This window comes from Bos javanicus, chromosome 16 (genome assembly GCF_032452875.1).
Source record: "Bos javanicus breed banteng chromosome 16, ARS-OSU_banteng_1.0, whole genome shotgun sequence".
Taxonomy (NCBI): Eukaryota; Metazoa; Chordata; class Mammalia; order Artiodactyla; family Bovidae; genus Bos; species Bos javanicus.
Genome location: NC_083883.1, coordinates 74727598 through 74755278, shown reverse-complemented (window position 1 = coordinate 74755278; position 27681 = coordinate 74727598). Strand labels below are relative to the sequence as shown.

General features: G+C 42.0%; 1 long non-coding RNA gene across 1 annotated transcript; it reads left to right on the top strand.

Moving 5' to 3' along the window:
• The first annotated feature begins 3874 nt into the window (after positions 1-3874).
• Positions 3875-21004, top strand: LOC133227432 (uncharacterized). The gene is made up of 4 exons (XR_009729817.1): positions 3875-4284; positions 17603-17766; positions 19536-19708; positions 20799-21004. It is a non-coding gene; the product is annotated as an uncharacterized LOC133227432 (long non-coding RNA).
• The last annotated feature ends 6677 nt before the right edge of the window (positions 21005-27681 follow it).

The window sequence follows — 27681 nt, the reverse complement described above, 5'->3', positions numbered from 1 at the left end:
TATTTAACTTCTATGCAGAGTACATCATGAGAAATGCTGGGTTGGAAGAAGCACAAGCTGGAATCAAGATTGCCGGAAGAAATATCAATAACCTCAGATATGCAAATAACACCACCCTTATGGCAGAAAGTGAAGAGGAACTAAAAAGCCTCTTGATAAAAGTGAAAGAGGAGAATGAAAAAGTTGGCTTAAAGCTCAACATTCAGAAAACGAAAATCATGGCATCTGGTCCCATCACTTCATGGGAAATAGATGCGGAAACAGTGTCAGACTTTATTTTGGGGGGCTCCAAAATCACTGCAGATGGTGACTGCAGCCATGAAATTAAAAGACGCTTACTCCTTGGAAGGAAAGTTATGACCAACCTAGATAGCATATTCAAAAGCAGAGACATTACTCTGCCAACAAAGGTCCGTCTAGTCAAGGCTATGGTTTTTCCAGTGGTCATGTATGGATGTGAGAGTTGGACTGTGAAGAAAGCTGAGTGCCGAAGAATTGATGCTTTTGAACTGTGGTGTTGGAAAGTCCCTTGGACTGCAAGGAGATCCAACCAGTCCATTCTGAAGGAGATTGGTCCTGGGTGTTCTTTGGAAGGAATGATCCTAAAGCTGAAAATCTAGTACTTTGGCCACCTCATGTGAAGAGTTGACTCATTGGAAAAGACTCTGATGCTGGGAGGGATTGGGGGCAGAAGGAGAAGGGGACGACAGAGGATGAGATGGCTGGATGGCATCACTGACTCGATGGACGTGAGTCTGAGTGAACTCTGGGAGTTGGTGATGGACAGGGAGGCCTGGCGTGCTGCGATTCATGGGGTCGCAAAGAGTCGGACACGACTGAGCGACTGAACTGAACTGAACTACTACTGCTGCTGCTGCTGCTAAGTCGCCTCAGTCGTGTCCGACTCTGTGCGACCCCACAGACGACAGCCCACCAGGCCCCCCCGTCCCTGGGATTCTCCAGGCAAGAACACTGGAGTTGCCATTTCCTTCTCCAATGCATAAAAGTGAAAGTGAAGTCGCTCAGTCCTGTCCGACTCTTAGTGACCCCATGGACTGCAGCCTACCAGGCTCCTCCGTCCATGGGATTTTCCAGGCAAGAGTACTGGAGTGTTATTATTGGGCTTTCCTGTTGACTCAGATGGTAAAGAATCTGCCTGCAATGCAGGAGACCCAGGTCTCCTTCTTTCCTTCCTTCCCTGGGTCAGGAAGATCCCCTGGAGAAGGGAATGGCAACCCACTCCAGTGTTCTTGCCTGGGAAGTCCCATGGACAGAGGAGCCTGACAGGCTACAGTCAGCAGGATTACAAAGAGTCAGACACTGCAAGCAAGTAAAACTTTCACTTTCATTGTTATTAGCATACCACGTGGGCAACAAGCCTTAGAGACGGCCACTAGAAAATGCAGGTGAAATGTTTCTGTTGGAGGGAGTAGAGGGATGAGGAGGAAGAAACGGGAGCAAAGGGACACAGACTGAAGAGCTCTGGGCTCTCCCACATGGCCTTCTTCGGAGTCCACAGGCCCAGCCAGGCCATTTTCCAGCCCCGCCAGAAGGAGTGAAAATTGAACTGTGATCTGGAGAGCTATCCGTTCTGACCATTAGTCAAACACTGGGAGCCAGTTAGACCTAATTGTCTTTGAAACATCCAAAGACCAAACACATTTTTGGAGGTCAGGCTGCGCTGCTGAAAAGGAGACAGAAATACCTGGGATGAAAATAAAGGCATAATAGGTTCATTCAGTTGGTCTGAAAATTAGCTTTCGGGGTCTCCTTACGGTAGTTTCTTAATGATGTGAAACGTGATAAAGGCTTTGGCCACAATAAAGATGAATTACTTCTTTTTCGTAGAAAAATAATGAAATTTTGGTAAACATCCCAGGTTTATCACTTGACTTTTCCCCAGCTCGTGGTAGGGGGAGGGGACGGAGAGGGAGAGACAAGGAGGGAAAAGAGAGGCATACCCCCACCCCAGCCCCCATTTTTAATATTCTAAGCTATTAGATTTCAATAGCCCACACTCCGCAGCAACGTGTGTCTCATTTCCCTGGATAGACCAAATAGGCAATAACAGCCTCTCGGTTAGAACACTAATGTTGTAATTTAGAACTTCTGTCAAGATGAAAGATCTTTGCTGGGATCCTCAGAGGACCCACAGCAACACTTCAACCCAGGCCCGGATAATGAAGTTTTCATTATTAAATAAAGATATTTTAGGAATGTCATAAACCATAAATCCACTCTCCTCCATTGCCCCGCCACCTTGTTGTGTTTATTTCTAACGAAAGCCCATCATCTTTCCAAGGGCCCCAATGCCTCCAAACGTGGCATTTCTTGCCTCTCAGCCCCCTAATCCCACTGGGATGCTCTGAAGTTGCCATGGTGACAGAAGAGCGTCCTCTCCCACTGTAGACCCATGGTGGCGGGGGTGGAGGAGGTGAGTCCTTGTTCCCTCTCCTTGTTTGCTCCTTCCTACCCCCCCTGGCCCTGCCAACCAGCTCGAGAGACTGACTCCAGGCAGTTTTATCTCACCTCAAGGAAATGCTAACGTGCACCATCAGGTCTGGCTGTTCTTAAAAATGATGGAGCAATCAATTTTTAATGTGAATTTAGTGCTGGATGGAAGCATTAGATTGCCAGTCCCAGGGAAATGACTCATCTGTTTATCCATTTGAAAACACTGGGGTGCATTTCCTCCAACCCACCTGCCTTAACCTGGCGCTTGTACCCACCTCAAGAAGTCTCATGCCCATATCAGGAACCTGCCACCCCTGCTGGTCATCTTCACAGAAGAGATGACTCTGTTTCCCAAACCCAAGCGGGACTGAGAAGGCTCAGAAGGCAAAGGGACTTCGGACACATCACGTCTTAGTGGATTCTACAAGTAAACAGAATCCAATTTCTGAAATTAGAAACTCATGTAGTCAACCCCTGGCCGCTGTTGAACCACACCTGATGAGCCAGCTGTCTTAAAAATTTAGGAGAAATTTTCAGGTCTGTCACAGTAAAGAAGCTCTCCTTTACACATAACCAAATGTCTCTCAGCTGTAACTTGAGCCCGTATTCAAAGGACATAAATATCTTCTTATAATACACCAGATTTTGTCCATAGAAGGGGAGTATTAATACCTAGACAGGGTATTAATTTCTATCCATATTTTTGTTTTTACCCACAATCCAAACTGAAGCAATAAATACTATCAGATTAATCAAAGAAGAATTTGTAGATGTATTCAAAGACAAAGATCATGACCCCAGGGTTCCCAAACATATCTCTGGAGCTTCTTCCATCACGGTGTGATTTGAACTTGGACAGAGTTAGCTCTAAGATATGCAAAAACAAGCAAACAAAAATCATGTTTTCATCTCCATCTCTGAATGGGCTTTAGGAACAAAAACCACTCCTTCTTGAAAACATCTGAGAATCCAATTACTGGATTCTGTATTTCCTTTTAAGGTCCATGTAGGAGTACATATCAGTTTGAGAGATTTCCTGGGGAAGAGGGCACAACAGACCACCGCACCCCATCGGCACTTGAATTAATTGAAAATAAATTTCCCCTCCCTGCACTAAACAAATGAGGAGCTTTTTGTGTGATAACACTTACACCCATCTGTAATAGGTTGCTAAGATTCCACTAATTAAAAAAAAAACCTCATTTGAAGATAGTTAATGGTGTCTGCATTTCTACAAAGCGCTAGTCAGACTACATTTCCTTGAACTTCAGGGTCTGTGCTGATTACTACTCAATTAGTTTTGATTCAATTCACTGAAGAAAAATGTCCATTTCATTAGTGCAGAGAAATAACCATGGAACGCAAAATATAGTTCCCCGCATTGCTATGGCAACCAGGATGACACAGCTGAGCTCGGAATGTTAATGCCTTCTCTGAGACTGTGTTTTTAAGTCAGCATGCGGCCATTAAGACTTACTGGGTAGGGGTGGCTGCCTGGTGCCACATGGCTCCTAGAATTGGCAGCAGAAGTGTCCAAGGGACTCCCAAGAAGGCTGCTTTCTGCCACTCATCTCCCCGGCCACTCCCCTGAGGGCAGGGCATCTGGGCAGCAGCATCCATCGATTGCTGCGTTGCATGTCTCCAGGGCCCTTTTGATGTGACATGCGAGCATCCAGCTGGAAAGTGAAAAATGCAGCCCATCATCCAGACGTGTTTGTCTATGTGTTGCCTGTTTTGTGAATGCCTGTGACTATTGAGGTGAGGGATTGACGTCTGAGCTCTTCATTAACACAGTCCAGCCCACCCAGGTTGGCCCACGCTGAGAGTAAGGTGAGGAGCTGGGAGGTTATCCACATGCAATTCAATAAATCTGGCTGCTGACCAAGGGGAGCTTGATTCCTACCCACACTCCCCAGGCCTGTGTAAGCAAAGAACAGAGATAAAGATTCTAGATTACCGAACCAAAAGAAATGGATCTGTTTGTATGGGATAGGAGGCAAAAACCCCAATACCAGTTTTCAAGAATGGTAGATGTGACCATTCAGTTCAGTTCAGTCGCTCAGTTGTGTCTGACTCTTCGTGACCCCATGGACTGCAGCACACCAGGCTTCCTGTCCATCACCAACTCTGAGTTTGCTCAAACTCAGCTCCATTGAGTCAGTGATGCCATCCAAGCATCTCATCCCCTGTTGTCCCCTTCTCCTCCTGCCTTCAATCGATGTGACCATTAGTAAGTGTGAATTAGGGCAAAGGGGTTCCTGGGTGGCTCAGACAGCAAAGAATCTGCCTGTAATGCCAGAGACCTGGGTTCAATCCCTGGGTTGGGAAGATCCCCTGGAGGAGGGCACGGCAACCCACTCCAGTATTCTTGCCTGGACAAGCGCCATGGACAGAGGAGCCTGGCAGGCTACAGTCCATGGGGTTGCAAAGAGTCAGGCACAACTGAGCGGCTAAGTACAGTGCAGGGCAGATAACCAAAATTATACGAGCACAAAAATTTTATTTGGGAGACTGAATTTTCCAGGTTAAATGCATAATTACTTATATTTTCCCTTAGGCTATGTCAACATAATCTTAGACGATCAATTAATAATGAATGTCTGTGTCCTGGGTTCAGGGTTCCTTATCTTAGGATACCCAGATTAAAGACAAGGGACCAGACTCTCAAGGAACAGTTTAGTTGGTAGACAGCACACAAACTATTAATGAAAGCTACCATCTCCTCAGTGCCTGGCAGTGTACTGAGTGCTTTATATGCTTTATTTTATTCAGTCCTCACAAGGGTGCTATGAGGAGGGTGTTAGCCCCATTTCAGAACCAAGTGCACCAAGATTCAAAAAGTACCTGACTGGTCAATTACTAGCTAATTACAGTTAGTAATTAAAGGAACTAGTTTCAAACACAAGTCCCTCTGGCTCCACAATCAGTTTCAACCACCATGCACTGTGGTGTACACATGAATAGCCAAGTGGGAAGCCTTAGTATTGTAACCCTCACTGTAGCCCAGTGAGGGTTACAACAGTAAATGCCTGATTTGTAAAGAAAGCAGCAAAGTCTTGTGCATTGAATGAATTTAGCTACGCTTTTAAAATTCAGCTTCAAATGAATGGGCAAAATCAGAGCATCCCATCTCCTCCATTAACCAGATGTTCTAAACCCACTTCCGTAGACCACAGGGTGTGGCCGGAAGGCTACTGGGAGAGCTGCAAAAGGCAAGGACCAGGCGCTCATTGTAACACAAGAGCAAGCACACAATTATCTCACTGGCAGAGCCCCAGTCTCCCTGCCTCCACACTGGCCCCTTGGGATCCTGTGTATCTGACTTCTTTATTTTGAATCATCATCATGTCACCATCAAAAATATTTATTAAGTTTCGCATACATAGAGTTCTGGTCACCCCATTTATTCCTGCTCCCTTGGCATGCTTGTCATTTTCACTCTATCTGTTTGCAGCTGCTTGACATGATTTTATGTCATCTTTATACATCTTCAGATGTGGCATTCAAGACACTCAGAACTCAGAGTGGGTCCCCAGCCTTCTCTTTGCTTGCGTGTAGCAATACCCCTGGGTGTTGGTGACAGCAGAGCTTGGTTCATGAACTGACGAACGGTTGCCTCTTCCAAGTACAGCCCAGAGCAGAATGCAATGGCGTATGTGGTGGTTTCTAATCTAAAATCATACTACAGATAAAACATGCAGTCTATAGATTGGCTTTGTTGCTAGAGCAGCCTTCGTCAACATACATTCAAGGAAATCTCGTTCCCTTGGGATGTTAAACTCCGTTACTAGAAAAAAGGAGAGAGACAGGTTCTATGGTCAGTTGTGTTTTGGAGATGCTGGGTTAAACAAAGTTAATCAGGTTTCTTTACTGCAAGGATTCAGAGTTGTTAATATGCTAACGTACTGTAGAACCCTCCCCCTGAAAGGAGAGAGTAGGAGGAAGCATTATCTACAGAACCATTTTAATCCCAGAGTTTGGAGGGACTAATGTTGTGACCAGTCTGGAAAACTCCCGGGAGGGGTCAATCTAGGAGCCTAATCTGCATACCTGCCTGAGGAAGTCTGGAGAATGGCACAGTCCACTGGAATTTTGCTTGAAGACTCCTAAGCTTCGTGGGAGAAATGTTTAAGGCTTTGGGACTGACATTTGAACCCAGGAAAAGGAAACTAAGGATATCAAAAAAGTAGTGGAAAATATCTGCTTTCAAATTCCAGAAGGAGGGGCCCAGATGGGCTGGAAACTAGTCATCCTGAAGTAGGAGACACCTAAGTGGCTCCGACCTAGCCTAGTGCAATACTTTTTGTTTCTAGAGAAACCTCTGTATAGAATTCGTATAGATATTTTGGAATACAAATGATAGAAAATTCTAATTAAACAGTTTTGAACCATATGCACATTAATCATCTCACAGAATAGGAAGCCCTGGCTCAAATCTTTAGAATCTTTGTGATTCTCTTAGCTCACACATTTATCGTTTCCTGGATCCCACATTATCTGCGGTGATTTTTCTCTCTCTATTGGAGTAAATCACTTAAGAAGGATAGGTGACAGGTAGATTGACTAAGTTCTTGAATGTCCCAATATACCATGTTTTACCCTCACAATTGATTAATAGTTGGCTGCATCTAAATTGGAAATCTAGATTGAAAAGTGTTTTTCCTTAAAATATTGAAGTCATTTCTTCCTTGCCTGTTGATATACCGTGATGCTGTATAACCCAAAGCCAGTCTAATTCTTTTACCTTATGTATAATCTGTCTTTTTTTTTCTTGCATTGGTTTATCTTTTCAAAAATTATATATATATAATATATTATTATATAATATATAATATTATATATTATATGCTATAATAGTTATATGATATATATTGTATAATATATAATATATTATATGCTATAATATATATAATATATTATATGCTATAATATTTATATGATATATATAATATATATAATTATATATAATATAAAAATATGTGTGTTATATATTATATAATATATTATAAAATTTATAATATAACATATTAGTTTAAGGTGTACAACATCATTAAATATTTGTGTATATTGTAAGAGGATTCTCTCAGTGAGATTAGTTAACACACATCAGGACACAAAGAAATTTTTGTTCCTCTTGATGAGAAACTTTAAGATCTGCTTTCTTAAAAGTACTTTCTCAGATGCTACTTTCTCAGCATCTTTCAAATATTTGAAATTTCAAATATTTCAAATATTAACTGTAGGCACCGTGCTGCTGTGGCATATCGCGTTCCCCAGGACTTCTCCCGTAACTTCAAGTTTGCACCTCTTGACCCCTTCCCTCATTTGCCCACCCTTTACTCCCCACCTCTGGCAACAACCAGTCTGTTCTCTGTATATATATGCATTTGGTTTTTTCAATATAAGTGAGACCATATCATATTTCTATTTCTCTGACTTACCTCCCTTGGCATAATGCCCTCAAGTTCCATCCACGTTATCCGTGTTGTCACAAATTGTAGGTTTTCTCTTTTTGTGGCTGAAAAATATCCATTATATACACACATATAACATTCCATTATGTATATGTGTGCTCCAGTATAACTGTGGTCAGTTGCTTCAGTCCAACTCTTTGCAACGCTATGGATTGTGGCCCACCAAGCTCCAGGCAAGAACACTGGAGTGGGTTGTCGTGCCCTCCTCATTCCAGTATTGTTGTCGTTCAGTCGCTCAGTCATGTCTGACTCTTTGCGACCCCATGGACTGCAGCACGGCTTCCCTATCCTTCACCATCTCCCAGAGATTGCTCAAACTCATGTCCATTGAGTCGATGATGCCATCCCAGTATAACTACATGTATATGATATTCCATGTATGTATATAACATTTTCTTTATTCATTCACCTATTTACAGGCACTCAGGTTGCTTCTGTATCTTGGCTATTGTGAATAATGCTGTGATAACCATAGGGGTGCCTATATTTCTTTGTGTTATTCCCTTCAGTTAATTAACCAGAAGTGGAATTGACGGACTATATGGCAGTTCTAGTTTTAGTTGTTCGAGGAATCTCCATAGTGTTTTCCACGGTGGCTGCCCCAATTTACATTCCTACCAGAAGTGTACCAGTGTTATTCTGGCCAACACTTGTTATTTTTGTCCTTGTGATAATAGCCATTCTAATAGATGTGAGGGAATCTTTAAGCTTGATCTTCTAAAATTTTGCAAGTATGTATCAAAATTTGGGCTTCTTCAGGCCTCTCTGATCCCTTTCGATCTGAAATTCAATCTCTAGATCTGTAAACTTTGTTTTCTAGTGCATCTTTGATAATTTTCTCTCCTTAGTTTTCTATATTTTCTCTTCCTGAAATTCTTTGTAATGCCTAGAACTTCTGGATCGATTCCTTATGTCACCTGTATTTTCTTATGTTTTTCTTTTTCCCTCCCTAATTGCTCTAAATTCTAGGAGATGTCTTCAACTTATCTTCCCACTGTCCTACTGATATTTTTTCTTTTACATCTTGTCAGTTGCATTCCTTAGGGCAGCACTGTCTGCTGCTCTAATAAATAAACCCCAGTGTCTTGTAAAGCATGGGAAATACAGTCAGTGATGCTGTATTAACCTTGTGTGGTGACAGATGATAATTGGATCTATGTTGGTGATCATTTCACAAGGCATGTAAATGTCGAATCACGATGTAGTGCTCCTGAAACTAATATAACATTGTACATCAATTGTACTTCCACTGAAATAAGTAAACACCCACCAAACGTCAGGGGCTTACCACAATTAACATTTTCTACATTCATGTCCCTTTTTAAACACAAGTGCTCCCTGTTCATCAGGCAGTTCCTCCACATAGGAAGATTCAAGACTCTTGATTCCTTCCTTAGTCAGGCTCACGCATCACTCAAGATAGCACAGCTCTCTGTACGCAGCAAAGAAGAAGGAGCAAGCTAATTCTCAACAGGTTTGATGTACAAATATCACATTGCACTTCTTATATTTCTTATATTGAAATAGTCACCTGGTCTTGCCTAGGTGTACTTTGAAGGGAACTATAAAATATAGTTCCTAGTTCAACAGCTGCTTCCCTCAATAAGTGCCTGTTTTGGAAGAAGCACAAGTTTTGCGCTTAGCTGATGACCAAAATCACTGCAGATGGTGACTGCAGCCACAAAATTAAAAGACTCTTACTCCTTGGAAGAAAAGTTATGACCAACGTAGATAGTATATTCAAAAGTGAGACATTACTTTGCCAACAAAGGTCCGTCTGGTGAAGGCTATGGTTTTTCCAGTGCTCATGTATGGATGTGAGAGTTGGACTGTGAAGAAAGCTGAGCGCCAAAGAATTGATGCTTTTGAACTGTGGTGTTGAGAAGACTCTTGAGAGTCCCTTGGACTGCAAGGAGATCCAACCAGTCCATTCTGAAGGAGATCAGCCTTGGGATTTCTTTGGAAGGAATGATGCTAAAGCTGAAACTCCAGTACTTTGGCCACCTCATGCGAAGAGTTGACTCATTGGAAAAGACTCTGATGCTGGGAGGGATTGGGGGCAGGAGGAGAAGGGGATGACAGAGGATGAGATGGCTGGATGGCATCACTGACTCGATGGACATGAGTCTGAGTGAACTCCGGGAGTTGGTGATGGACAGGGAGGCCTGGCATGCTGTGATTCATGGGGTCGCAAAGAGTCGGACAGGACTGAGCGACTGAACTGAACTGAACTGATGACCATTAAGAATCTTTTTTGCAACAATCATATTGTTTTATTTCCATGAGATCAATCGTATCTCCTAATTGTTCCTTTCATAGAGCACAGCTTTGCCTTCTGTTCACTTTTTTCCTGTGGGATCAGCTATTCTTTATTATTTTGGCTGTTCTCATTTATTCTCTAGTTTCCTCCTTGCTCTGGCAACCACTGTTAAGTTTTTACATTAAAGAACTGAGTAGAAGGCTGATTACTCTGAATAGATGGATTTCACTTACTGCAAGTTTGCAGGCATTGTTCCTTCAGCATGCCTCTTTCTTGACGGGCTGAACTTTGTTCATGGGTCAGATTTTCCACCAGCGGGCCCACTCTGGGCTCTGTGGAGTTAGAATGGAAGAGTCACACAGACAGAGGACAGACTTGTAGTTGCCAAGGGGGCAGGGGGGAGAGGGGTGGATTGGGAGTTTGGAATTGTCGGATGCAAGCTATTAAATAGCAGATGGATAAACAACAAAGTCCTACTGTGTAGCACAGGGAACGATATACAGCATCCTGGGATAAACCATCCTGGAAAAGACAGTCTCTACTCTGGGCCACCACTCTCAGTTGTCTTGGCTGCCCCAGAAAGTTCATCTTTAGAGAATTCTCGAAAATCTAGATGTTTCCCTAGAGAGTAATATAATTTTGCCTGTCACTCTGTGAATAGGAAAGAGGATCAACAAGGACCTACTGTAAAGCACAGGGAACTCTGTTCGGTACTCTGTAACAACCAGTATGGGGAAAGAATCTGAGAAAGAATAGATGCGCGTATGCAAGTGAAAGTTGCTCAGTCGCGTCCAACTGTTTGCAACCCCATGGACTATAGAGTCCATGGTATTCTCTAGGCCAGAATACTGGAGTGGGTCGCCTTTCCTTTCTCCAGGAGAGCTTCCCAACCCAGGGATCAAACCTAGGTCTCCCACATTGCAGGCGGATTCTTTACCAGCTGAGCCACCAGGGAAGCCCAAGAATACTTTAGTGGGTAACCTATTGCTTCTCCAGTGGATCTTCCTGACCCAGAAATTGAACTGGGGTCTCCTGCATTACAGGCAGATTCCTTACCAACTGAGCCATCAGGGAAGCCTAGATACATGTATGTGAAGTGAAAGTCGCTCAGTCATGTCTGACTCTTTGTGACCCCATGGACTGTAGCCCTCCAGGCTCCTCTGTCCATGGAATTCTCCAGGCAAGAAGACTGGAGTGGGTTGCCTGACATTCCCTTCTCCAAGATATATGTGTGAAGTGAAAGTGAAAGTGAAGTTTTGTCCGACTCTTAGCGATCCCATGGACTGCAGCCCACCAAGCTCCTCCATCCATGGGGGTTTCCAGGCAAGAGTACTGGGGTGGATCGCCAGTGCCTTCTCTGTGTAAAGCAACTATACCCCAATAAATTAAAAAAATAAAAAATAAAAGAGCTGACCTTTATTTTAGTAGGGTTGTTGGATCCTTCAGAATTTATAAATGGGAAAAATTAAAATAGTATTCCATACAATACACCTCAATTAATGGGAACAATATCTTTTTTTGCATCTACTGCATTTTTCCAGGTTCCCGTTTAATTATGACCTCCTCTGTTTAAGTTGTCAGCCTACACCTGTGCACACGAGTTCAGTCACTCAGTCGTGCTCAACTCTGTGACACATGGGCTGTAGCCCACCAGGCTGCTCTCTCCATGGCATTTTCAAGGCAAGAATACTGGAATGGGTTGCCATTCCCTCCTCCAGGAGATCTTCCTGACCCAGGGATCGAACCTGCATTTCCTGAGCTCCTGCATTGGCAGGCAGATTCTTTATCAATGAGCCATCTGGGAAGTCCATCAGTCACTACTACATATTATATAAATGCAGACTTTTTGAGTAGTGACTTGGAAGGATTCAGAAAGCCACAAGACAAATGAGGAAGTATTATAAAAGGGAAGTCATGAATGGAGGTAATTTAGTAACTGTAATTATTTCCTTGGTAGCTCAGACAATAAAGAATTTGCCCGCAATGAAGGAGACCCAAATCTGATCCCTGGGTCAGTAAGATCCCCTAGAGAAGGGAATGGTTATCCACTCTAGTATTCTTGTCTGGAGAATTCCATATACAGAGGAGCCTGGCAGGCTACAGTCCATGGGGTCGCAAAAGAGTCAGACACAGCTGAGCAACAAATGCTTTTCAGTAACTGTAATTAAGCATGTATTAGGTTCACCATTAGGATCATCTGTTCACTATTTCTTCGGACACTGAACCAAGATCTTGGCTTCCACTGGAAAAAGAGAAATTCAAATTAGTGTGGAAAGCAATATCAAAATTTTAATTTTAATTATTATTTTTATTATTATAAATATGACCTTCTCCTAAACAAAGTGGTAGAAGAGAAGAGATTATTGCCACCAATAATCTTGGATTGTAATCCATACTCCTGTGTCTTGTGTTTGAAGCTTTCCCAGTTTACTGAAGACTTCAGAAATTTGAGCAAAACCCCTTGCCTTTAGTGTATGCATAACAAACTGACTTACAATACTTCATTAAAAAAAAATCACTTGGAGACCTCCAAGTGTCTCAGAGTAAAAGGTGTTTATAAGTCTGTTTAGAAAGATATTGTTTTTCCTCCCTTCATCAAATAATGATTTGAATGGTTTTCTACTTCAGCTCTTATAAATAAATATCAGGTTTTCATTTCAGATTATTGCTGTATTGCAAACATAATATAAATGAAACAAATTATTTAAATAATTTTTTTTATTTTCATATTCTTTGTTTCAAGTGGTTAGTACCCACATTTCCTACTCATTGCTATATATCCTCTGATGCTGATTTATTATTTCTATTGAAGTTCATTTTTTTACAGTAGTCTAACATCTAAATGTTTGCACCGGTATTAAGAAGTCCTCACATTCCTTTCTCATCACTGACGTAAGCCCTAAGATCACTAATGCTCCGAAAGCCAAAAATCAACTCAATAAGCAACACTCAACATAGAACCTGAAAAGCATAATCACAAGAGAGATAAACTCTTCAATATGAGATTCAAGTTTTAGCTATGAATAATTTGAAACTTTATGAAATGATGAACATCAAGATTAGAAATGCTGAGACTTCTGTGGTGGTCTAGTACTTGGGTATTCACCTGCCAATGTAGGGTACATGGGTTCTGTCCCTATCTGGGAGGATCCCAGATGCCACAGAGCAGCTAAGCTAAGCCCATGTGCCACAGCTACTGAGCCTGCATGCTGCAACTGCTGAAGCCCGCACACCTATAGCCTGTGCCCCACAAGAGAAGCCACTGCAGTGAGAAGCCCATGCACCGCCTGGAGAGGAGACCCTGCTCACAACTAGAGAAAGCCCTTGTGCAGCCATGAATACCCAGTGTAGTCAAAAATAAATGAATGATCTTAAAAAAAAAAAAAAAAGATTGGAAATGTTTTTCTAGTCTAAAACATAATAGTTGTTGTTGTCATTCAGTTGCTCAGTCGTGTCCAGCTCTTTGCGACCTCATGGACTGCAGCACACCAGGCTTCCCTGTCCTTCACCGTCTCCCAGTTTTCTCAAATTCATGTCCATTGAGTTGGTGATGCCATCCAACCATCTCATCCTCTGTTGGCCCCTTCTCCTCCCACCTTCAATCTTTCCCAGCATCACAGTCTTTTCTAATGAGTTGACTCTTCATGTCAGGTGGCCAAAGTAATGGAGCTTCAGCTTCAGCATCATCCTTCCAGTGAATATTCAGGGTTGATTTCCTTTACGATTGACTGGTTTGATCTCCTTGCTGTCCAATAACTAAATCACTTTGCTATCCACCTGAAACTAACACAACATTGTAACTCAACTCTACTTTGATGTAAGATAAATATGTATTTGAAAGTACAAAAAAATGTAAGTAAGAAATAAAGAAATTTTTAAAAGCTCTTGGCTGTATTTAGCCAGGACAAATATAGGTAGATATGAAATTATAAAATCTTCAAAATAGCAAGAAGAAAAAAAGAAAGGAGAGGATGAAGGAGCCTGGCATCAGATCAGATCAGTCACTCAGTCGTGTCTGACTCTTTGTGACCCCATGAATAGCAGCACGCCAGGCCTCCCTGTGCCTCACCAACTCCCGGAGTTCACTCAGACTCACGTCCATCAAGTCAGTGATGCCATCTAGCCATCTCATCCTCTGTAATCCCCTTCTCCTCCTGCCCCCAATCCCTCCCAGCATCAGAGTCTTTTCCAATGACTCAACTCTTCGCATGAGGTGGCCAAAGTACTGGAGTTTCAGCTTTAGCATCATTCCCTCCAAAGAAATCCCAGGGCTGATCTCCTTCAGAATGAACTGGTTGGATCTCCTTGCAAGGGAGTCTCAAGAGTCTTCTCCAACACCACAGTTCAAAAGCATCAATTCTTCGGCGCTCAGCCTTCTTCACAGTCCAACTCTCACATCCATACATGACCACTAGAAAAACCATAGCCTTGACTAGACAGACCTTTGTTGGCAAAGTAATGTTTCTGCTTTTGAATATGCTATCTAGGTTGGTCATGACTTTCCTTCCAAGGAGTAAGCGTCTTTTAATTTCGTGGCTGCAGTCACCATCTGTAGTGATTTTGGAGCCCAGAAAAATAAAGTCTGACACTGTTTCCACTGTTTCCCCATCTATTTCCCATGAAGTGGTGGGACCGGATGCCATGATCTTCGTTTTCTGAATGCTGAGCTTTAAGCCAACTTTTTCACTCTCCACTTTAACCTTCATCAAGAGGCTTTTTAGTTCCTCTTCACTTTCTGCCATAAGGGTGGTGTCATCTGCATATCTGAGGTTATTGATATTTCTCCCAGCAATCTTGAGTCCAGCTTGTGTTTCTTCCAGTCCAGCATTTCTCATGATGTACTCTGCATATAAGTTAAATAAACAGGGTGACAGTATACAGCCTTGACGTACTCCTTTTCCTATTTGGAACCAGTCTGTTGTTCCATGTCCAGTTCTAACTGTTGCTTCCTGACCTGCATACAAATTTCTCAAGAGGTAGATCAGGTGGTCTGGTATTCCCATCTCTTTCAGAATTTTCCACAGTTTATTGTGATCCACACAGTCAAAGGCTTTGGCATAGTCAATAAAGCAGAAATAGATGTTTTTCTGGAACTCTCTTGCTTTTTCTATGATCCAGCAGATGTTGGCAATTTGATCTCTGGTTCCTCTGCCTTTTCTAAGTCCAGCTTGAACATCAGGAAGTTCACGGTTCACATATTGCTGAAGCCTGGCTTGGAGAATTTTGAGCATTACTTTACTAGCATGTGAGATGAGTGCAATTGTGCAGTAATTTGAGCATTCTTTGGCATTGCCTTTCTTTGGGATTGGAATGAAAACTGACCTTTTCCAGTCCTGTGGCCACTGCTGAGTTTTCCAAATTTGCTGGCATATTGAGTGCAGCACTTTCACAGCATCATCTCTCAGGATTTGGAATAGCTCAACTGGAATTCCATCACCTCCACTAGCTTTGTTCATAGTGATGCTTTCTAAGGCCCACTTGACTTCACATTCCAGAATGTCTGGCTCTAGGTGAGTGATCACACCATCGTGATTATCTGGGTCATGAAGATCTTTTTTGTACAGTTCTTCTGTGTATTCTTGCCATCTCTTCTTAATATCTTCTGCTTCTGTTAGGTCCATACCATTTCTGTCCTTTATCGAGCTCATGACATAGCATCCTGCAAATAAATCTTGGATTAACCTTTGCTTCAGCACTTGCCCTCCCCACTGCCCTCCTTGCTTAGCAACACAGAGCTGCAAACGTGTCTGGGTTCTGGCCGGCCAAGCCTGCCTGCACTGCAGCCTTGTCCAGCACATGGTCAAGCGTGAGCAGCTTCCCCCACCGCCTCCTCGGTTAACGTGTTTCCACGCATCCTGTGTGCTGGGCTGAAGTCTCTCAGTGGTGAAGCGAGCAGCTACTGCCACCTTACTTTGCTATTAGGTGTTCACTGTTTTATACTTCCAAGCTATAATTTTGATGAGATCTTATGAGGGGAAAGGTCTCAGTTTGCCATCATAAGCAAGATGGGAAAAAACTCATAAATGTCCCTTGGACCAAGTTTATGGGAAAGGAGGGCTATAAAAAAAAAATTAAAAGCAGCGGCTGACAGGACTTTAAAAGAACTTCGGTCAGCTTTTGGCGAAAACTGTCTCTCAGTTTACATGGCCTGGTCAATGTGCTTATGTGTTCTTTCATTTTTTTTCATACATTAGGGTTTATTCTCTACCACAGGCTGTGCCAGCTAGCAGGACAAGACCATAAACAACATGGCCTTCCCGTATGTCTCTTTAAAAACCTTAGAATTTGTGGGAGGAACTAGCATTTGAAACTTAAAATTTGGATTTACTTTTCACTGTTAGAAGGAGTCCAGGGCGTTATGGAAGCACTTAAACAAGGCACTGCTGAGAGATGAGACTGAACTGGCCCGGTCAGTGCCTGAGGTAGGTGGGTGCTGCTTCTAAGTCACTTCAGTCGTGTCCGACTCTGTGCGACCCCAGAGACGGCAGCCCACCAGGCTCCCCCGTCCCTGGGATTCTCCAGGCAAGAACACTGGAGTGGGTTGCCATTTCCTTCTCCAATGCATGAAACTGAAAAGTGAAAGTGAAGTTGCTCGGTCGTGTCCGACTCTTTTCGAACCCCTGGACTGCAGTTCACCAGGCTCCTCCATCCATGGGATTTTCCAGGCAAGAGTACTGGAGTGGGGTGCCATTGCCTTCTCCGAGGTAGGTGGTAGGATGTCCCAAATGAGAGCAGCAGCGTCTCAGAAGTGGCCCCCACCTGCACGTGTGAACAGCATCATGTATGACTATTGTCTGTGCGTGGAATGTCCTCCTGTCCACTACTCCCAGTTCACCAAGTGTGGCAAAACCTCCAATTCAAGCATTCCTCTACTCTTGGAAGGGCTCATGGAAAGTTCCCCACAGACCCAGGCATTTTCCTCCATTTGTTCGTTACAGTTTGTATGGTCCATGCTTATAACAATGGACACGCTCTAGAACATGTTTGGTTCTCTCCCTGTGTCTGCCAGTCTAACCACTCTGCCAGTCTAACCAGTCTAAACTCCTTGAGGCCAGGATTTGTGTCTTATTCACTTTACCTGCCTGTGTGACCCACAAGTGCTAGGTCCTCAATTAAGACACGTTGAATGCTGAATGAAGTGGCAGTATTGTCACCATATACTGGTGACTTGATGTGACTTTGTTTCAGAGGTTGAAGGTTGAATGACGAATGTACATACTCACTTCTGTAGGAACTTGGTTGAGGCACTTATGAAAGACAGGGCTATGGACAGGTTTCCCTAAATGGCTGCTACCTATAGTAACACAAGTATAAGAAATTCTGAGACCGTGAATTAGCAGGAATCAGACAACTGTTTATTAGGATAACTATGATAGTATCAGATTTACCTCACCTGTTGACCTTACCCCTGCAGGTTAACTGGACATCTGAGAAAGAATAAACTCTCTCCAGATGTATGTAAGTCCTGTGCCAATGATGTAAATTTCCTTTAGATGGGACCAAGGAGGCCGGAGAATGAGAACTAAGATTGCTTCAATCACAGAAGACAAAATTACAGGTTCTTCTCCCTCTATGTCAGTGAGTTCATAAAATATCATTTTGTTCATAAAAATTGCTTTTGCTACAATGAGTATACGTGATGTTATGATGATCCATGTCAGATGGAGGCTTGGAATAAGTGAAGCAAGATGTAAGATCCACTGCAGGGGAATAATGGGTAAGAGCCCTCGCACACATCATTCAAGCACTAAAGAAAGATTGCATATTTACAGGAAAGTGTGAGAACATCTCCTCCTGGGTATTAAAGAGAGCACAAGTACAGCCAAAGCAGTAAACAACCAAGCGCAAAGAGTAACACAGAACCAAAGGGCAACCAAGCGAATAGGGCTGTAACTTGAAATGACTTCATAGACACCGGGAGACCCTGCTCTCCTGTGGCAATGCTTGCTTCATAATCACTGCTCACTTATTTGGTATTCAGACTGTATCTTAAACACACACAAAAACTGAGAGCCACCAGAAATTCAACTATACTTAGTTTAATATTTGCATTTTTCTGCTAATTTTTAATTTGGGTAGATTATGCATGCATGCATGCTAAGTCGCTTCAGTCGTGTCCGACTCTGTGTGACCCCATAGACAGCAGCCCACCAGGCTCCTCTGTCCACAGGATTCTTAGGCAAGAATACTGGAGTGCGTTGCCATTTCCTTCTCTGTGGGTAGATTATATGCATCTGGAAAATTTTGGACCCTTCATTTAATCACCAACACTGAATAATCATTAAAATTTCACAGTTGAAAATAATGTCTATTATTAAGGTGACTTTGCACCCTGGTTTGCTTGGGACACTCCCGAATTTTATCTAATGTCCCAGATCCTGCACAGTTTAACATGTATCCTAGATTTCTCTCTCTCTCTCTTTTTTTTAACAAAGCAGTAAGATAAACTAAGACAAGTTTGGCAATTTCCACTTGGTACCTCTAGCTTCTGCCAGGGTCTTGTCAAATATGGAGTTGGTTCATAGTAGTTAGTATAGTACGTATGCAGTTGTGTAGGCAGTGAGTGTATAGCATGTAGGGCTTTGATTGCAATGGCAACCCACTCCAGTACTCTTGCCTGGCAAATCCCATGGATGGAGGAGCTGCAGTCCATGGGGTCGCTAAGGACTGAGTGACTTCACTTTTGCTTTTTACTTTCATGCATTGGAGAAGGAAATGGCAACCCACTCTAGTATTCTTGCCTGGAGAATCCCAGGGATGGTGGAGCCTGGTGGGCTGCCGACTATGGGGTCGCACAGAGTCGGACACGACTGAAGCGACTTAGTGGCAGCAGCAGGGCTTTGATTGACATATGGTTAAATCTGAAAGATGACAGGTGATAACCAAACCGACTTTTCCTTTCAAAACATATGCACTAACACTTTTCTTTCGAGAGCAGCATGTACTCCCTGGTAAAACAAAGTAGGTTCAGATTAAGTGGCTAGGGACAGCTTACCTCTCGTCTGGCTATGATGGGAAAGTGTTCAGTGTTGCTGCCCCTGCTGGCCGAAGTGTAAACCTGCAGCCAGTTGTGCTGCGATCAGGACCATGGCCAGGGCCACAGCCTACAAAACGCAGGAAGCTACCAGGCTACCTACCGGTCAGTAGGAATCATCAGGGATGATCGGTTTAGAGCACATGAAATATGTACATGGAATACAGACTTGACTGCCCTACCAGAGATCACAGAAAGAATAGCCTGAATATATTTGTCAGTGGTACTTATTATTTATTGTATGGTATAAACCTACAATTATGTATTTACTTTATTGTTTAGTAAGGTTTGGTTTTATTTTGTCTCTTCCAAGGCAATGATCTCAAACAAGCAAATGTCTAATGAAATATTTAATGCTGAATTTCCATTTCTTAAGAAACTTGGTGATGAAAATGTCAGTTGCACAAAATTTTGGTTTACATTTATCTACCTGACATTGCCAGAAGACACAAATACTTTGAAGCTACATCCACGTCTATTTCAAAAGTTAGTAATTATTTTAAAAAGACTATTTCCAAAAGAGTCAATATAACAAGTACAGCTGCAGAAGGTTCATTTACAACACTGGAAAGTATGACTTATCATTGGGATCAAATGAGTATTTTTCTAAATTAATTTCACTCTTTATTCCAAGTTTCTCCTGTATATGTGTAAAAGTGAAATTATAGCTATTAAAAGTATTGGCTCCATTAGCTAGAGAACTTCACTAAGAGTTAGATGATATCAGTTTTACATTAGTGTCATGAGATTCTTCAAATAGAAATTCAGTTAAATCCAGTAATGTCTTTTAAATTCAACACATGAAATCAAGCTAAAACATTTAGAAGTTCATCCTGTCTTGATAAAATATTTTAACATTCTCATAAATGCTATTAAGTTCTGGATAAAAAGTTCAACCTTGACGATAAAGTTACTTGTATTTGCAGTGATAGTATGATACAAATTTTGGTAGAGCCCAATATTGTGGTAAAAACCATGTTCCAACTAAATCAAGAAACTTGTGTTGCAGGTTTGGAATTGGAATTCTGGTTGGAATAGGTTGTAGTGCACGTATTATTCATGAATGTGTCCAAACAAGCTTTGATAATCTACTTGTCAAAAGAGAGGCTGCATTTAAAGTCAGCCAAATTATAAACTTTTGTGACAAAATTCACGCTGCATTTATTTTAAAATGCTTCAGTTGTGGCACTGCGTGCTTTTTCTCTTTACTGTCTGTCACCACCAGATTTTAGAAATGTTTTAATTTTAAAGAACTACTTTGTAGATCCATCTAACTATTTGACAATGATACTGAACCTTATTGTAAAGCAGTCATCTAAATTTAGGTTGCATTTTGTTTGAAAGAAGTTGTAAATCTTTAATCAGATATTCAACTGATGGAACACCAAACAACTTCAGCTTTTGAAATGTGCAGCAAATTATAACTATTGAAAGAAAATCTTGAAACCAGAAAGATGAATTGTAACTTCATAAAAGCAAAGGAAGAAATGGATAAGCTAAATGATAAGAGACGAAAAGCATAAAATATTAAACCTTGAAGTTCTGTAATTGTACTTTGGAATATCTTCACCTCTAGGGAAAACCTTCTAATGGAGATGCCTTGGATTCTTTTTTAATGAAATATTCTATACTGAATGGGACTATATTGAGATAGCCTTCAAACGCTGCAGATAATTTCTTGATAAGTTATACTTTGTAAACCTATCTTTTGAAGCAATGGAGGAAAAGGACAGAGCATGCAAAAATATTTGGCATAAAATATTTATACATTTACATGTTTTAAAAGAAAATTAAAAATATCATTCATCCAGCAGAATTCACTCCAAGCTTACCAGATAGATACATGAATATCTAAGGTATTCTTGAGACTAAAAATAGCATGGTCTACAAAAGGAAGTCAATGGAAGTTATGAACAATTTTAAATTTGTCAGTCATAAAATGTAGCTTTGAAGGATACTGCAATCAGTTTTATCTAAAAAATGAGTAATAAGCCATATCCAAAATTATATTCTTCATAAAAATACCTGTGTCATAATATTAGAAACTGATACAACCAAGAAGTTAAATATGTAGAGATATACCAAGAATAATTATTTATTTATGCTGTTTCTAATATTTATATAGTCAATATAAAGGAGTTGTATTTTACTTTAATGCACATGATACACATAAATCTTATTTTTTAGAAATATTTCTATTTTTGAAAGTAATGATTGAGTAGAATTCATATCCATCCATATAATAAACCCACTTATATTGCAATAAATAGACAAAATGTTATATAATCTTAACTATTTTGGTACTTCCTTTTATCCTTTTGATTATATACTTACCTGAGGGAAAAGTCAAAGCTATGGTTCTTCCAGTAGTCATGTATGGATGTGAGAGTTGGACTATAAAGAAATCTGAGCACAGAAGAATTTATGCTTTTGAACTGTGGTGTTGGAGAAGACTCTTGAGAGTCCCTTGGACTGCAAGGAGATCCAACCAGGCTATCCTAAAGGAAATCAGTCCTGAGTATTCATTGGAAGGACTGATGCTGAAGCTGAAACTCCAATACTTTGGCCACCTGATGTGAAGAGCTGACTCACTGGAAAAGACCCTAATACTGGGAAAGATTGAAGGCAGGCGGAGAAGGGGATGACAGAGGATGAGATGGTTGGATGACCTCACTGACGCAATGGACATGAGCTTGAGCAAGCTCCGGGAGTTGGTGATAGACAGGGAAGCCTGGCATGCTGCAGTCCATGGGGTCACAAAGAGTCGGACACGACTGAGTGACTGAACTGAACTGAGGGAAAAGTCTTATTTTCCAGGGACCAAGTAGTAGAAAGCTCAGAAAATAAAACAGACCCTAGCTGAGCCTCTTCCTAGATTTTAGACCACAAAGTCACAGAAACATATACATTTCAAGTTAGAAAGGAACTAAAAAGATACTGCGACTCAGACTCAATAAGCATCTCTCTTTATTAGATCTACATAGTATTCTTGGATCTACATTTTATCTATAATAACCCTCAACTCTCTCCAAACAGGAGATCTTAGAAACTAGAGGAAGGGCGCTTTCTTAGTCAAGGAGCCATGGTAACACATGCAAACCTACAGAGACTCTAGGTCTTTGCTCCAGGAGTAAGTACCTACTTCATGAAATGGACATTTGGTCGTCACACAGATTTTCCATAAAAACGAATTTTTTAAAATACAGTCATTTATAGACTACACAAATATTTTAAACTATTTCTAAATATGGTTTTTGAATGAAATATGTTGATCATAAAATTTGGAGTCTATGAGCATGCTAAACTTTCATGAAAACCTTCCTCGGTAAATGGACAAGGAAAGAGGTAAGATGGCAGGCAAGGGATTGGCTTAAGCGAGAAGAAAGTCTTGATTGGAAACTTAAAAATGATACCAATAAGACACATTTAAATTTTTATTAAATTCAGAAATAATAGCTTTTTAAACATGTTTATAAAATTTAGCAGTGAATATAAAAATAATGGAGTTAATATTTTCAGTTCCCTTTATGTGGTATCTTAAAAAGTGAGATTGTTTTATTAAACAGAACTTTTTTCTCCCTTTTTAAAAATACTCTTTTCCACTAAGGTTTATCATACGATATTGGATATAATTCCCTATGCTAGCAGGACCTTGCTGTCTACCCATTCTATACATAAAAGTTTATGTCTGCTAAACCCAAGCACTCACCTTATCCTTCCCCCAACCAACCTCCTCCCCCTTCACAACCACCAGTCTGTTCTCTGTCTGTGATTCTGTAAACAGAACTTTTTTTTTGAACATACTGCTTTTAGGTTTTTGTTTTCATTAGAGCATAGTTTTACCTGTTCATTTTTCAGAGGACTACTTTATCTGCAAACATGTAGGTCTGGTCGCATGCTAATAAACCACCAGAAAAGATACACATTTTCAAGAGCTATCAGAAGGTCTGAAAGGAGATTTTTCTCATTTTGAACAAAGTTGAACTAGTTGACTATCTTCTCCGACATATTATGGAATCAGGGGAAGCAGCTTGTCGATAGCAAAGCTCTGAGCCCTTTGGAAAACAACTGTCTTCTCCAAGCTATGAATTTCATCTACAAGGAAATCTCTTGGTAAGGGGAAAAAAAAAAAAAACCACTGAGTCATTTGCAGCAACCTGGATGGACCTAGAGATGGTCATACTGAGTGAAGTAAGTCAGACAGAGGAGAAATGTCATGTGACATCCCTTATATGTGGAATCTGAAAAGAATTGATACAAATTAGCTTACAAAACAGAAAAATATTCACAGACTTAGAGAATGAACTTGTGGTTGCTGGTGGGGCAGGGGTGGAGGGGGGGGATTGGGGGAAGGCACAGTTATGGAGTTTGAGATGGACACATACACACTGCTGTATTTAAAATGCATGACCAACAGGATATACTGCATAGAACATGGAACTCTGCTCAGTGTTATGTGGCAGCCTGGACGGGGGAGGAGTCTGGGGGGGAATGGATACATGCATAGGTATGGCTGAGCCCGTTCACTGCTCACTTGACACTCTCATGACATTGTTAATAGGCTATACTCCAACACAAAGTAAAAAGTTTAAAAAAAAGAATCTACTATGCACCAAATAATTTGCATGCCTGATTTTACTAATTTCTATTGAAAATAATTTAAAGATGAGGACATTTTAGCTTATAGAGGCTGAGTATCCAGCTCAAACTCTCATATCTAGTAAGTAGTGGCATTAGGAGGCACGTGACCCCGGGATACATGCTCTTTTATTGCATTTCACCACTTTCCATCTCGTGCCTTTCATGTTTCCCCATCATTCAAATCTCAAGTGGAATGAGAGCAGGGTGCAGTGGAAGAGGAGGAAGGAGCCCACACATTTCACAGCCTTTGTGAGATTCAACTGCCCACACTCACTAGGTGGTAAGTTCAGGGTGAGACCGTGTCTGTATTACTCACCTCTCGATACCAAGCACCTCATTCTATACACACGGCGTACAGAGGCCAAGGATATTTAGAAGGAATCAATAATGGGTCAAATTTTAGTGAGCGGAATGGAAAGACTGAAACTGGATATTTGGACCCTATTAGCCAGAAAGTAATCTAATGTTTCTGCTGCTTTTCACACCTCTTCATATTGAATTCATCCACTCATTCAATATATAGTTTGCTGAGTTCTGGGCATTATGGATGTACCATTGAGCAAAGTTCCTGTCCTCATGAAGACATTCTGGTAATCAAAGAATTTCACCACCAGTTTTGAACCCTCAGAGCTGCCTTGTGAAACGGATGAGGTGGGTGTTTGTTTGTAACCTGCTGGCTCGTGAAAATATTGCAAAAATATCTAATCCATGAAATTTCATTCAACGAAGTACATCAATGACAAAAATAATATAACCATCTGAACATGTTTTTTAATTCCAGATTCCCTTCTGTTCTCAACATAATGTGATAATTTAGTATTATTTTATTCATCACTTTTCCTACCAAACACACACACACACACCCCCTACCATCCTAACCCAACCCCTTCCATACCCCCACAGCAATGCTCAATGAAGAATTATCACTACCTCGTCTGTTACGAGCTTATCATGTGCTGGACACCTGGGCCTTATTTTATGTTATTTCTGATCTTTCCTATAACCTCAAAAAGTAATTATTTCTATCCTAGATTTACAGATGAGAAAACTGTGATTCAGGAGATGATTCCACCCAAAATTGCAGGGCCAGTTAGTAGCTTTGTTCAAGTCCAGATATACACCTGTCTTGGTTCTGCCAGTGTTTCTGACTCAGAGTAGAGTTTCCCTAACTCCCTCCTCTTCTTTCTTTAACCCATTCTCTACAACTCACCAAAGTTATAGTTTGAAACACAGGTTTGATCATATAACTACTCTTACAAAGAATGAATGGACTGCCTCGACTTTTAAGATAAAAATGTGAAAACCTCAGCACAGAATACAGGGTCCTTCTTGGCTGTGCCCAGGCTTTGCTTGACTCTCCTAGGCTGTCATTTCCCATGAAGCGTTTATTCCCAGCACACAGCAGGCTTTCTTTGTGGCTGTTCATGCACACATTTCATCTCCACCCTATTCTTTTTCCCTCTCTAGTAAAACCCTACTCCTCCTTTCATACCTACTTCAAAGAGTTCCTTGTTTGGGAACCTTCCCTAGCTTCTCCAGAATTGTCTCCTCCTCCAGGGATCCCCAGCATGCATGCATGCTAAGTCGCTTCAGTTGTGTCTGACTTGTTGTGACCCCATGGACTGCAGCCTACCAGACTCCTCTGTCCATTGGATTCTCCAGGCAAGAATACTGGAGTGGGTTGCCATGCCCTTCTCCAGGGGACCTTCCCAACCTGGGGATCAAAGCTGCATCTCTTAAGTCTCCTGCGTTGGCAGGTGGGTTCTTTATCACTAGCGCCACGTGGGAGACCTGGATCCCAGAGCCATCATGCTAACCGGTGTTAATCATAGAGTCACTTGTGGTGGCTCAGACAGTAAAGAATCCGTCTGCAATGTGAGAGACCCAGGTTCAATCCCTGGGTGGGGAAGATCTCCCAGAGAAGGGAATGGCTACCCACTCAAGTATTCTTGCCTGGAGAATACCATGGACAGAGGAGCCTGGTGGGCTCGAGTTCATGGGGTCGCAAAGAGTCTGCCAAGAACACACTCGTCACATGGGTTCCTTTACTTGGTATGGCCTTTGTTTAATTGTCTTCCTTCCTTTCCCTGCCCCCTCCCCCCATGCTATGGGCTCCTTGAAAGCTGAGTCAAGTTCTTCTTCACCCGTCTCCCTGGAGCATAGCACTGGGCTTGTCACGTAGTAGGGCTGGAAAAATTCTAGATGAATAATAAACGACTGCCCTCTCCTGCCTCGTCCTTCTTTCATGACCTCAAATCCAACAGAGCCAGAAGAGAAACACTCTAAAGCATGACTAGGAGGGCTCCCTGCAAGGAAGCATTCCAGGGCAGCAGAGTGGCTCCGGCGACGTCCCCAGCAAGATGTAATTTACAGGTTGTCTTGATGTGACTCGATAATGCAATAATTGACGAACTGATCGCATAATGTAAAACCGTCTGGCTCTGAATAGACCGCTCTCAGAGATGAAACAAAAATGAGAGCGTGTCTGCATAATCGGTGTGTAAACGCAAGCAGGGTATTAAGCATTCCTTTTTATTCTTAAAGAGCTGAAATGAGACAAGCTCTCCCCGCCCCAAAGCAATCTCTCTCTTTCTCTCTCTCTCTTTTCTCTGCTAATAAGCTCTGAGCAATTTGGAGGCAAGGTGTGATATTGCTCTCACAGATAAATAATAACAAACAAAAAAAAATTGTAATGTTGATGTGATTATACCTCACTGACTAAAGGGAATTAAAGGTAGATTCTTTTTTTTATTAGTTTGCTGATCCTGGGCATCCAACTCCTCATAACTGCTCAATATATCACACTAGTTAATCATTCTTGTCATTATCTTTAATGTCTTATTAGAGGGCTTCATTCATCTGGTTTTTATCTGTTTCATTGGAAGCAGTTTTAATCTCATTTCCGCCGCGCTGATAAGCCTGTTAGTTTGCACAAATTGGTTTTGGTGACAATGTGTAGATGGCAATAACGTGATTTCCAAACGGAGAGGAGAAATCTATTCAGGTCCAAAAAGCCAGGTGGCTTGAGCAAAGGAGTTGTGGAGAGGTGGAAACAGTGGCCTTGGCTTCCTACAGGAAAAAACGAAGAAGGTAGAAAACAGGATGAGAAGAAGGGAGAACAGGAAGCTCAGATAAATTGTTACAAGACCCCCGCACCCGCACCCACACCCACAACCCGCACCGGTCCAGCCCCGCAAGTCAGAGAGCCAGCGGTGATGGCCGCGTCTGACCACTAGATGGCCGCGTTGAGTCAACAGTGTCCCATCGCAGCGGTGGAAGAGGACGCACGTTTAGTGGTAGCGCTTTGCCCCTCAGACTGGAGCACCCAACTCTCAGATTCCACCCTGAGGGTGCTCCCAGCGCTGCCAGAGGTCTTTCCTGAGAGACCTTGTCAGCGTTTCCTTCCTGCTCTGGGGTGCTTCATATCAGGCTGTCTCATGCCATCTATGCAGCTAGTGAAGCAGCGTTCCTCACTTCCACCTCACTTTAGAATGGCCTGGCTCTAGGTTTCTTAGAATAAAGGAAGCAATAAGCCTATCAGGTTCAGTAGCTCAAAAATGCATTCATCGTAGATGCTAAATACAGTTTCCGCAGGTTTCCAGGTTGGGAGTCATCTTTTGCAGGCGAGGGGCGGGGGTCGGGGGTCGGGGGGTCAGGGGTCCGGGGCGGGGCGGGGGGCGGGGGTGGGGGAGAGGGGAGGGAATCAATAGCTTTTCAGTCTGATTGGCAAATTTCGGAATGTCTATCAGGTTTAAGAAGGCAGCGTCTTGAATTTCCTGACTCCTGCTGCTCGGGTCCCGGTACTGAAGCCAGAAAAT